Here is a 13,703-nt window from a genome sequence, read left to right as displayed (position 1 = left end):
ATATATATATATATATATATATATATATATATAGTTTATCGATGAAACGAAAGGGGAGAATAAGCAGCTGCGTTGGCTGCGAGCCAGCTGCCCTGTCCAGGATTGGAACTTGAGCCCATGAGATTTATGGGTCTTTAAACTTACTACTACACCACGGTGTGTGTGTGTGTGTGTGTGTGTGTGTGTGTGTGTGTGTGTGTAACTGTATTACATATGTGGATGCGCCAGTTGTATGGATGTATTGCGTGTGTGGATACGTCATCTGTGTGGATGTATTGCGTGTGTGGATGCAAGCCCTGTATGGATGACCACCCGTACACATGAAAGCTACTGTGAGATTTCCGCTGCTCTGAATAAAGAGAAAATTTAATCCTGCGATCATGATGACATTTGGAGAATTAATCAGCGTAGCCTGAGAGGCCAAATGCTGAAGCTGAAATGTTGATGATGGGGCCACAAAGCACCATTACTAAGTCACGTTCCTACCTGATTACATGCTAAACTTGCGAGGCGACTCCCCTTCATCTGAACCTGAATTTGAACGTCTCTCATTTCGCACTGAACGCATTTAGCGCAACACGACAGCATGGGTTCACATGCAACCAGTGACAGGTGTTCCAATGAATTATATGTAGTGTTAAAGATAGATTCATATCCTGACTTATCTCTGGGTTCTGTTTTCGTATATCAATGGACTCTCGCCCGTGCCGTCTCAGATAACGTAAAGAAATTCATGATTAAGAACCGATTTCACTACTGTGTCACCACTGCAGCCGAGTCTAACGGCCGTGATTTCATTCCACAGCAAATATCTGTTATGGATGAAGTAGTCAGAATTTCATATGTAATTCTTGTGTCTGCCACTAAATGTTAGCTCAGCTCTGTTACCAGGCAATCGTGAGGAGTTTGTGTCTATCTCTGTTACCAGACATTCGTAAGGAGGTCGTGTATATCAAGCGTCGCTAATGATGTCTTGTTTTTCTATGCGTCAGTTGTAAGAGCCAGTGTGTTGCTGTAGGTCATCCAGAAAATGGTTGGTCACGACCGATACTTGATCCAACCTAACTACTTTTACCGTCATCACCACCGCCTCAAGTTGTGAACCCCCATCACCACTTCCAACCCCCCCACCCCCCACCCAACTACGAGTCCTTCGCTGCTGAGATCATCGCCACCACTTACCATCACCATCACTACCCCCATCACCAACACTATCACCACCACCACCATCACCACCAGTGTCGCCACTGCCTCTCCCACCCTCCAACCAAAGCCCGAGACTCTGACCCCAGTTTTTCCCTGGCTGGCAGTTCAGGGGTCAGGTCAGGGCCTGGGAGGCGGGCGACAGGGTGGACCGGCAATGATAGGGTCCAGTTACACCAGCTGTAATTACCGTCAGCAGTACCAATCACCTGGTGTACTGTGTTCCTTGACCTGGGGGATAGGATGCGGGTCTTAGTGTACTACACACCCCCCAGGTAAACATTATTGTTGTAATACTTATCTACACTGTGTGTACTGACGGTCCCTCCTTCCCTCCCTTCACTAGTGCAAACATGTCCTCTCCCCAGCCCATCACAGACATCTTCCCATCCTCCTACCACAGCTACACTCTACACTCCACCATCACACCAGAGGTTTCTTTCCCTCGGTAACAAACGTTCTCTCCTCTCCTCACCGCCACAAAGTATATTATTGTCTTCCCATCACATTCCTTCGCCTCCACCATCGCCATCTTATCCCTTCTGTCAGCAAAGTCAACCTTGCTCCTTCCTTCCATCATTACGAATGTGCATCTTTCCCTGCTTTACTTCAACCACACCTTTAATACACTACTAACATTCTACCACATAACTACCACACGTACTTCCACCGTCACCACCACACTTCAACCAACGCTACCACATTTATTTCCCCCATCAGCACTGCCACAGTTGCTTCCCTCCACTGGCAAAACGATATTGCCTTCCCTTCACCAACATACACACACTCCTTCCCTCCACCAACGCAAACAGAACTCCTTATATCCACCACAACAATGACTGCTCCTTCTCTTAACAGTACACACAACCCTTTTCTCTACCAACACACACACACACACACACACACACACACACACACACACACACACACACACACACACACACGCACACACACACACGCACACACACACACACACACACACACACACACACACACACACACACACACCTTTCCTCCACCTACACAAACACATCCTCCTCATTCCACCAAGAAAACCACACCTCTTTCTCCTTCTGAAATGACCTCACCTCCATTCCTTCTACTGACATACTCACACTCCCTCAACCAACACAATCACACCCGCCTCTCTCTCTCTCTCTCTCTCTCTCTCTCTCTCTCTCTCTCTCTCTCTCTCTCTCTCTCTCTCTCTCTCTCTCTCTCCTTCTTCACACACACACACACACACACACACACAAACTCCACCAGTACAAGCACGCTCGTAAGTTCTCTCCCCGAGGTGAAACATTTGGCTGGTGTAGATGGTTTTTATGTGTATAAAGAGATAATATGATGCGCGATATTGTGAAGGTACTTTGACAAGGTCGGGTTGACCATAAGGCTAGTAATTCTACATTAGCCTCTAAGTTCCTCTATTTTGTTAGGTCCTTGAGTTGAGGCCTTCATTGATTAATGTCATTAAACATTAATAAACTTCTTTATCATAAAGTTGGTCAAGTAGTATACTGTTGCATGATCATACCAACACATGTGGGAGAAAAAGTTCCTCAGTTTTAGATAACTTTGCCTCCACGCGCGTCAGATGTGGACATACGAATATGAGGGAACCAACCTGAAAATGACTTGCACGTTAACAGGTTTGAGAGTTTGCCACTGTCGTCATACCTGATGATGTATGATTGTCGATATGAATGTATGAGTCTTGTTCACCTTTGTATGACTACATTATAACACCTGTACAGGTTTTTACTCCTAATTAGATCTACCTTGCCACCCCCACCCCACCCTTCATAGCCTTACTGGCTTCCGGTTCTGTATCCCTGTTTTTGCGCCAGGTCCCACAGGATGGGCAGGAGGAGTACACCGTGAATTCATTGTTATTGTAGCAATGATCAAAACGTCTCACCCTGAGCCAAAGGAAGTATGAAGTAAACAGAGGCAAAACACATGTCTTGAGAACACGGGTCAGGCCCCAGGCGACGTGTTCTGAGAGTACTTACCAAAAAGAACCTTAAAACCGTGAGTAATGATAGGAATGTGAAGGGAAGTGACTTGTCAGAGTCCTATAGACTGATCATTACAACTGTATTCCCTCAAATCGCCGCTCAAAAAGGTCATGATGAACTTCCTTTCTGCCTTACTTGTGGTTCTTGTTGTATTTAATACATCTGCCTTATTGCATTATCAGGTATATGATACACGAGATATCCTAAGGTATATGAACACCTTGGATTCAATACAGAAACGTTTTTTTTTCTACTATTCTCAAAAATAACGCGAGGCAAGTCTGATATCTCCTGTCTGATAAGACCCTCAGTGACCCGTAACCCTTTTGCGCTACCGCTCACAGGGTGAGCATGGGGTGCACAATAAACCTGCTGTGGTTACCTGCACAAATCAAATAATTTAAAAAGCATAAAAAATGGAATTCGGTCATAGCAGAAATCCTCTGTCAGCTGTGGTCGCTGTAATGTCTCATAAACTGAGTTTAAGAGGTCAGCTGTCTGTCAGGAAGAAATGCTTGCCATATGTACCCTCGGAGTCACACAACCACCGTCACACAACCACCGTCACACAACCACCGTCACGCCACCATCGTCACACCAGCAAGCGCATCAACACCCTTCCACTGCTCCGTCACAGCTCCATCGCTAAATCATCACCGTCACAAGAAGATCTTCATACCGACTCCGTAACACATACATACCGTCACATGCATCAGCTCCGTCACAAAACTACCGCCATATCAAGACAGTCACACCCGTATCGTCGCAGGATCACCGGTACGTCACAAAGATCACCAGTACGTCACAAAGATCACCGGTACGTCACAAAGATCACCAGTACGTCACAAAGATCACCAGTACGTCACATAGATCACCGGTACGTCACAAAGATCACCGGAACCTCACAAAGATCACCGGAACGTCACAAAGATCACCAGTACGTCACATAGATCACCGGTACGTCACAAAGATCACATGGTATAGATGGGTTGTTCTTCGGTAGTTAGGAAACTGGTTAACTGGCCGTAAACAAAGAGTTGTGATTAATGATCACGCCTCAGAATGGTTAGGCGTGACAAGTGGAGTGCCACAAGGATCATTCTTGGGGCCGGTGATCTATCTCATATATGTTAATGATACTGACAATGGGTTACATTGTAAGATATCGAAATTCGCATACGATTCTGAGTTCGGGAGGAAACCTACAACAGAAATTGAACGTCTGCCGGTCCAAACAGACATAGAAAAGCTGATGGAGTGAGTTCATAAGTGGCAAAAGACTTTGATATCGATAAGTGCGAAGTTTTACATATCGGTAGTAAAAAGAAAAAGTCAAGCTACAATATGAATTCCGTTGAACTGCAAAAGGCAAGTGAGGAAAAAGACTTGCGTGTAATAACCTCTGGTGATCTAAAGCCAAGTCAACAGGGCACAGAGGCAGATAAAAAGGCGAACATAATTCTTGGATTTATAGAGTCAAAAGGGTCTTAAGTTCAGGGAAATTATCCTCACTCTGTATAGATTACTCGTGCGTCCCCATCTTGATTATTGTGCTCAGTTTTGGTCACCTTACTTGAGGAAAGACATAACAGATCGGAGAGAGTACAGTGGCGAGCTGCCGAGATATTTCCTGAACTGAGAAACATAACCTATGAGAGCAGATTGAACGACATGAATATATTTTGTTTGGAAAAGCAAAGGTTAAGAGGTTATCTGATACAGACATTCAAAAGGCTTCGATAATCTCGTTATAACGACTTAAACAGGGATAGATTTGTCTGGTTTCACTCGTAGTAATGGATACAAACTCGTGGGTAAACGTTTTACCTAGAATGAGGCGATAATACTTTTCCTTTAAAAGGATTGTTAACGTATGGAATGATTTCCCAATTACAGTGGCTGAAGGTAGTACCACAGTTACGATTAAGAATAGACTTTATAGATATTTTTCTTCAAATCCAAGACTGGAATCATTTGCCCCTCCTGAGTTACAAGTTTATAAAGTCGTATTATCTTGAATACATATTTATTTCTTTTCTTACCGCAATTATCTATGATCTTCATGTATCTTCCACCAACACAAACAACTTCGAAGGGACCAGGTGGTCTGTTGCTGTTTGAATTCCTTTGTGTTCATTTGTATTCCTTTGTATGTCTGCACCGTCACATTCTTCAACGCGTACAAAACACCACGAGCGTCACAACCAGCCCGGCTGAGATGGAACCATCACATCACCATTATCACGGCCAGACACAGACAAACACCGTCACAGCGACAGTACCGTAACGTCACAAATACATATCGTCACGCCAACAGCGCCACACTGACATCGTCACACTCAGACCGTCACATCAACTCCGTCACGCTGTCGTTATGACTCTGACCTATGTATATCAGCTGCTTAAAACTATACACCATCCATGTTACGTCGTCACATTCTTACGCTAACATCGTTACATTACTATGTTAACCGTCACACCCATACCGTCACATGAGCACTGTCACAGCATCTCCGACCCGCTATCACCGTTATTTCGTCACATACACCGTAAACGCTTAAAGCGTAACACAAAGTTATATGAGCAGCGTCAAAACACCTCCGTCACATCGACACCAGTTCACACCAGCGATCACATTAGACCCATAACTTCCAGTCTTATCCTACAACCCACAAACAACATTAATCATTATCTTTCTAAAACAAACTAGGAATGTGGAGCATCATGCTGTAGTAGACTTGGAAACGATGCAGCATTATTATCCACCGTAATTCACGATGTCTGAATGTGTTCCTGTTTTTCGATGGTGTTTTGTTTTGTCGCAGCTTTACACTGGCGATTGGGAAATGGGTCATAGTTAGGAGGACTGGGAAGAACACACCAGGACATTAGCCTCTCAAGAAACTAACGCGTCTTTACTCCCAGCATATTTCAGTGACCGAAGGCATTCTTTACTACGGCAACCATAGTATCTAAACAACACATATTCTTATTAGTAAAGTTTGAGATTTTAGGCAAAGAAAATAAAGAAAAATAATGAGAGAGGAAGAACCTGTTTGAAATACTTATACAATGTACGACCAAAGAGCCACAGAAAGAGGACACAGCGTCTGCTGTTACGTCATAACCAGACCAGTATGTTCCTCACAGGTCAGAGGAGGAGGAGGAGGTGACAGGCTGGCGGCGGCGTCGTGCCCCACACACACACACACACACACACACACACACACACGCGGTATTTACCAAATGAAGTACTCGACTCATGACGCCTAATTTCACAGTGACGTTTTCCTCATTTGGGACGTCGGTCACCGAGGTAAAAGTAAGGGAGGGAGGGAGGGGAAGATGAGGGAGGGAGGGGGAAGGATGGATTGTAGGAAGGGGGAGGGGTTGCCTGGATTAGGGGGCGGCTGTGTACCTCCTGTGGAGAGCGCTGGGGAGGGACGGAGGGTGTCCGGGAGGGGCGCAGGGAGGGAGGGAGCGGACCGCGTCTCTTGGTCATTACTTCTCAAAACTGTCGAAACGTTGGTGGTCAGGAAGAGGAGGAAGCGCTCACTGTAATGATGTCTGTCCCACGTGTTACCATTACACAACCTCCACCACTGAGACACCAGGACCTCATGATATATATATATATATATATATATATATATATATATATATATATATATATATATATATATATATATATATATTTGCATCTAGTTAGTCATTTATCAACTGACCGCAGAGGGGAGAGTGAACAGCTGGGTTTACTTGTGAGCCGGGCGTCGGGCTCTGGGATTCGATCGTGGCTCTGCCTGATTCACAGAGGGCGACACGAACTGCTGTACCGTCTGTACATACCTAACAGTTCAGTTAGTCATCTCCAAGGTGTACGTGGGCATTCAGTTTTTGCTGGTGTTTTGGTAGGTCCTCCTGTAAGGGGTACTACGTTAAGTTAGAATTATTCCTCCCACCTTTCAGGTCCTCACCTGTGGTGCGCCGCGTGTTCCTGGCACGCCCGAGGCATCCGACATATTTCCCCTCCTCTGCCTTGTCTCGGAGCCCAGTTATGGCTCTATAAAGGAGGGAAAGCCGTGTACCACTGTGGTGTTGGTGTGTGGCGGCAGCGGCAGCGGCGGCGTTCTCCCGGTGGCCGGATTACAGCCCCATGTGTCCTGCTCTTTGTCGTGTTTTCACACGTGAGGGGCAGCTTGTGATAACCCCTTTGTGCTGGCAGGGGGAACTAGGACACGGGAATAATAATAAATAAATTTGCATACTGATACTGGGAATATGTACTTTTTATTGAAAATATTATCCAGTAAAGAAGTGTAGACATATAAAGATGCATATGTGAAGCTCGCACGAAGCTTCTACGAATATATACACGTAACCTGAAAGCGATCCGTCGCGCCCACTGAAATACTCACGAAGCTCTACAGGCAGTTGTACAAGCACAGATCCCTCTCCTCCATCATCATATTTCAGCACACATGCCCAGCTGATTGGAAGACATCATATATTCCTCAGTATTGATGTCAGCAGACCCTCAGTTTCTCTGTGAGTTAGGTTCCAATCAAGACTTTGCTTGATTAAGCTTGCTTAGGTATAGCAGGTTCCACGGACCCTCATCACTGCCATAGAAAGACATCTTGTGCTAGTCTCCTACAGTCTTCTTGACTCTATCATAACTAGATGGTTGGCTTCTTGTCTGGGCTTCAGGGGATTCAACTGCCAGGGTCATCAAGGCCATCAACATCAACCTACGACAACAAACCGAGAAATCCTTAACACTTTCTTAAGGAGAGTTCTCGGACGACATGCACTCCACCATGTATATGTGCCAAGGTGTAAACAAGAGAAGCGCATGACACCTGTGGTCTTCACCTTCGTTGATTCAGGAAAATTGTTTACTTGGTTAACCACAACATAATCAAGAATATAACCTTTATCACTGGGCTGTGGGGAAGTCTCAACCCATATCTTGCTTTCGTATAGAACGTTGTCAGACTGTATGACTTGAAGGGGCATCTCCACCATCCAGTCTCTCACTTGTGGTATACCAAAAGACGCCAAAACTGGACCGTAGTTCCACCTCGTCATCATGAATTATGCTCCCGCAGGATGCACCATCTTGAACGTGTTCTGACACCACAGGTACACGCACCAGCGCTGACAGCAGCGTCTACACTGCTCTTTACGACGCCCTCAGCAGCCTCCAGAACTAGACCACCACCAATTACTGTACGTTAGCATCTATCAAAGTAAGATACGTCAGGTAATCATGCTCAACAGCCTTGGTTTGACACATGTCCTACCCCCTTGCTATCTCATGAGGCACCAGCTCCTCCAAGCTGTGAAATCCGCCAAGGTTTGGGATGTCGCTTCCTGCTACGCTTGAAGGAGAGGGTAATACTATCATCAAAATTCTCAGCTACCATACATTCCTTGTTAACTCTGGACACCTGGCCTCCCCGCACTTCAACTCAAGGACATGTACATAACTCTCATTCTCCCTAAATCCCATTTGTTTCCCCAGGCTGCTCCTCCTCCTTATCTATTTCACAACAGGGACCACTAGGAAGGGGCAGAGAGGGGCAGCACGCAAAATCATTCTTGGTCCCTCTTACATCACCTGTAAAGAGGCGTTCAATACACTGGACCCTCCCGACTCTCTCCAGCCATCACCTGCATCTTGTACGGTAGTTTGCGATTACGTGTCCCCCTCCATCCCTGTCATCAACCCCTATCTCCTGAGATCTGTTTCGCACTGCAGTTAGGCAACGCAGTCGCTTCGAGGCCATACAGTATCATACAGACGCCTACAAGAGTGTCCCACCCAAACTCTGGTGAAGCTAGTAGAGTGGTGTTGATCTCTTCTTGTGTATGTTAACACTATGTGTGTAACATTCCTCCCTCCACTCCCCACCTCCTGTTGTCTGTTTCTTTTTTATGCATTTCAAGTGAGTAATAATGATAATAATGATAATTATGATGATAATGATAACAATAATAACAAAAATAGTAATGATAATAATGATAATAATAATGATAATAGTAATAATGATAATAATAATAAAGTAAGAATAAGTGATGGTAATAATAATGAAATAATAAGTGATGATAATGATAACAATAATAATAATAATTATTATTATCATTATTATTACTGTTATTATTATTAGTAGTAGTATCATTAGCATTAGTATCATTATCATTGATGATGATATGACAATCATTATTATAATTTTCATCATTGTTATCACAGTCATCATTATTGAGTGGTTTTACAACGAGTGGGGAAAAAATGCTGAAATGTTTCGTCGTCCTAAACTGAGGATGTGTGCAGATACGTTCAACAGGCCTCTTGAAATGTTTGAAAAGTCGTTGGAGGAAGGTAGTTTCACGGAAGAGGAAAATGGTAGTTATCGTACTTATCTTTAAGTAATGAGGCTGGGAAGTTGCGATGAATTAAAGACCAGTTTCTCTGGTAACAAGAAAACAAGTGAGCGATGTCTTGACGATGACTTAGCGACGGAGACTGAGTCAAGGAAAGAGACAGGGTCGGAGAAAGAGACAGAGTCAGGGAAAGGAGGTTTTATGCATAACACATCTTCAAGGCTTCTTCGAGAAAGTGAGCTCCGTCTTAGGCAAAAGAGAACGTTTAATGGATTTTGTACATCTGGACTGCCAGAAAGCGTTTGACACTATACCAACTAAGTGACTGTAAAGAGGCTTAATCTTCAGGTAAGAATATGGGTCTGGTACTTTTGATGGAGAGTAGATTACCTTAGTGGAAAGGAACAAGAACAAAGTGTATTGGGATCACCAGGGTTGTACTGTAGGGCTCAGTCCTAAGACCACCGCTCTTCTTCATTTGAGAAAGGGACTTGCAAAAAGGACTGGACTCGCATCTTGATACACGTGGCTGATGCCAGAGTCACGAGGAAGGAAGTGAGTAAGGACGATGGCATGAAGTAAGGGATGTAGACGTGCTTTAGAATTAGCCTGACAAATGGATGATGAAATTCATCGTCAGTAAATGCAAAGTAACAAGGACGAGACACAGTCAAAGAAGGACTCAATGTGAATATTAGGTGCGTTAATCTGTGTTTTGAGAGGGACTTGGGAGTCGACATTGTACCTAACCTGTCGCCAGAGTCCAGCCTTTGAAGAATTCTAAAGGGGACAAAAATGTCTTTTGGGAAATGTAAGATTCACATCCAAGTGCATCGATAAGGAAATATTCACCAAAAATTCTCACATTTTATGTTTGGCAAAAAACTGAAATACGAATCTAAAGTTTGGTCATCACAGAGAGAAGGTCACCTCTGCTGCACAACTCGTCTTCAGTCAGTCAGGTTTTCCCGCGCATTTCTTAACTCTGATCCTTCTTCCCCCAAGTCTTATCATCAGAGCAACGTCATGCTACCCTTTTCCCTGCTGCCCTCTACTTCCTCCTCTGCATCGCTTTCTCATCTTTCCTACGTTACCCTCCTCGTGCCCGAGGCCTAGAGTGGCTTGAAGAGATAAAAACGTCACGCACTTTGGGCTCCATTGTCGTTAGCATGTGTGTCCTTCTCACAGTCCTCATCTTTGTTTATTACTCTCCCTCCGCTACCACCGAGAAGGAGAGAGAGAGAGAGAGAGAGAGAGAGAGAGAGAGAGAGAGAGAGAGAGAGAGAGAGAGAGAGAGAGAGATGAAGGACGACCATGTTAAGAGAGGCCTCTCAGAGGGGGGTCTTGTGGTGACAGTACCCGCCGGAAAACAAAAGCGGGTGTCGGGTGGGTGGATCAGCCGCCAGCGACACCCACCCGCCGCCTCAGAACGGACCGGACCGGAGACGGAAGCGGCCGCCTTGTTTAACAAAGCGGTGAAATCGGCCGCGACGCCTCACTTGACCGGCAGTTGTGTCACGCCTCGACCCCCCCCCCCCCCCTCACCACCACCACCGAGGGAAGGGGAGCATACAGGGGAGGGGAGGGGAAGCTAGCGGCACACAGGAGAGGGAGGACCGGTGCTCGGGGTGTATAGTGAAGGGATAACCAAACTGTGTGGGGTAGGAGGGCATACTTGGGCCAGTGATTTCCCCGGGCGTGGGGTGAGTGGCGGCAGGCAGATGTGGGGAGCTTAGACGAGGAAAAAGGGCGCCGTACACTGGCATGGGGAGGAGGACAAGCATGAGGACACGCAAGGGCTAAGGGGCATCAGGGGCAAGGGAGAAGACACATTCAGGGGTATACAGGGAGGCAGGGAGCACTAGGGTGTGAGAGTGGAGTGGGAGGGAGTATACAGAGGGAAGAGGCGGAAGAGAGGGTGCTTGCACGGAGCAGGGAGAACAGTCCTCAGGGTGTAAACTGGGAGTGAGAATACAAGGGAGCATGATATACAGGAGTAGATAGACATGCAAAGGCAGAGGTTACTTGAGACAAATTATGCATGGAGAGGAAATGACAGAGTGTGGAGAGACAGGGCTGGATAACTGATGGTACTCAAAAATATGACTGGGATGTGAGATGGATGTATATAGAGGGAGAGAGTCATATAGTAGAATGGATATACATGGAGAGTGAGCATATTGGGCATGAAGGCATATATTTTAGCATATTCAGTGGAAGTGTGAGTATACTGTGGTGAAAGCATGCGTGGTAAGCATAAAGAAGGAAGGGACGCGTAGGGGGAAGGGTGTGTGTACGCATCATGCTGAGCGATAGATCATAAATCGAGGAAAGGACAAACAGAAGGTCATATCTTGAACGAAAGTTCTGTGTGTGAGAGGAGAGGACATACAGGGGAGGATATAATACATGGGAGGACATACAGGGGAGGATATAATACATGGGAGGACATTGTCACAGGAAGGATCGTGGTGGATGGATGATAATGGTATTCTGGTGGAGGACACTACACTAACGGAGCGACCATACATGGTTTGAGGGGTACACAGTTGGAGGGTGTACACTGAGGCTTGGTGAGGATATACATGAAGACTTGAATACATTAAAGGACGAGGGACGTAATAACGAGAGGTGCATCTGCCTGTAGGAGGACATGCAGAGGAGATACAGATCAGGGCATACAGTTAGAGTGGGAGGGTGAGAGGGAGGTAGTGATTATACAGTCGCCAGACATCCCCGTCCAAGCAATAATCCCAGCAATCACCCACTCTCCCATCTTCTCCAGATATCCTCTGTATTAAAGTCATTATTCACTTGTATCCACTTGTCGACATTTTCTTTTTTCCAGTCGAGGTGGACAAACCCTCATCCATTATTTTGTTCTAGATATAGAAAAAAACCCTTGTAAATATTATCTTTTTGCTGGAGAAAATCAAGATCTCACGACCGGATGAGTCAGGTTTGTCTTGGAAGGTGCAACTCATTAAAAGGCTTCTAACCCCAAGTAATGGTGTACTGGTGTCCACGTTGTGTATTGTGATACTGAACCTCGTATCTCCATGTTCTTTAGTGTAACGACGTCGTGAATATTGCACTGATAACCACGATCAGTTTTTTATATAACCTGTTATCATAATATACTTGAAGATCATCTGCAAGCGATTAGATCCTCTTCACTGATTCATGATCTATGTTATTTTTATTGAATTATGTGTATGCGTTAAGTTGCTACGCGTAATATAATTTGTATCATGATCTATGATTTATGTACGTCCCCGTGGTAGATGCATAATTAAGCAGTGTACAATATGACAGAGAAAATGTCTTCATTTGATTTGATCTCATTCAAGTAGACCTCACTGTTCAGGTTGTCCCTCTGCCTCACCCTGGGTCTCACCTCACACATGTACGCTACTGTGATCGTCTCTCCAGCAGCCATCCTCCCCAAATGGCCGAATCATTTCACTCGTTCATCCGTCACTTTCATCACCACTTTTTGCTCTCGCTCTGACCCTTGACTGACTTTGTCATCCTCAGTTCTTTGTGATTCCTTTTCTTTTTTTACACTTTACATCTAAACCTTAAAATGTCTGTTCCTACAGAATGCACTCTTTTAATCTTCAACTGATAATGCACATTTCGCTCCAGGTCAACTTTGCTATGCCTGTCGCACGTATTTATCCCTCTATCCAGCCATTTCTTTGATTCCGACTTTGAAATTTTTCCTCTTACTTCCTCTGTCATATTTTCTCACAATGATCTATAGTTTTGTTGTTGTTGTCTCGCCCATTAACACAGCGTTATAAGCAAACAACTATATACCTCCTCTCTATTTCCCGTTCCGTCCTTTTCCATCTGTCAAGGATTTCCCCACAGTTCCATACAAGGTTGTACAGATATGAAGACATGACACATTCTTGCCTCATCCCAGCTTCAGCCTCAAACCATTTGCATGTTTCTTCACTAATCCTTATAGTTACTATATCTAGTCTGTAGGAACCCTTTACTGCCTTCAGTAACTCCTTACCTACACCTCATTCATATAATCCTGACACATTCCAGAACCCATTCCTATCAACACTATCAATAGGT

General features: G+C 45.0%; 1 protein-coding gene across 4 annotated transcripts in view; it reads right to left on the bottom strand.

Moving 5' to 3' along the window:
• The window catches only part of LOC139747176 (homeotic protein spalt-major-like), a 499,197-nt gene that overhangs the window by 267,190 nt on the left and 218,304 nt on the right, over window positions 1–13,703 (bottom strand). The window lies entirely within an intron of this gene.

This window comes from Panulirus ornatus, chromosome 67 (assembly GCF_036320965.1).
Source record: "Panulirus ornatus isolate Po-2019 chromosome 67, ASM3632096v1, whole genome shotgun sequence".
NCBI lineage: Eukaryota > Metazoa > Arthropoda > Malacostraca > Decapoda > Palinuridae > Panulirus > Panulirus ornatus.
This window is presented reverse-complemented; position numbering and strand designations above follow the sequence as displayed.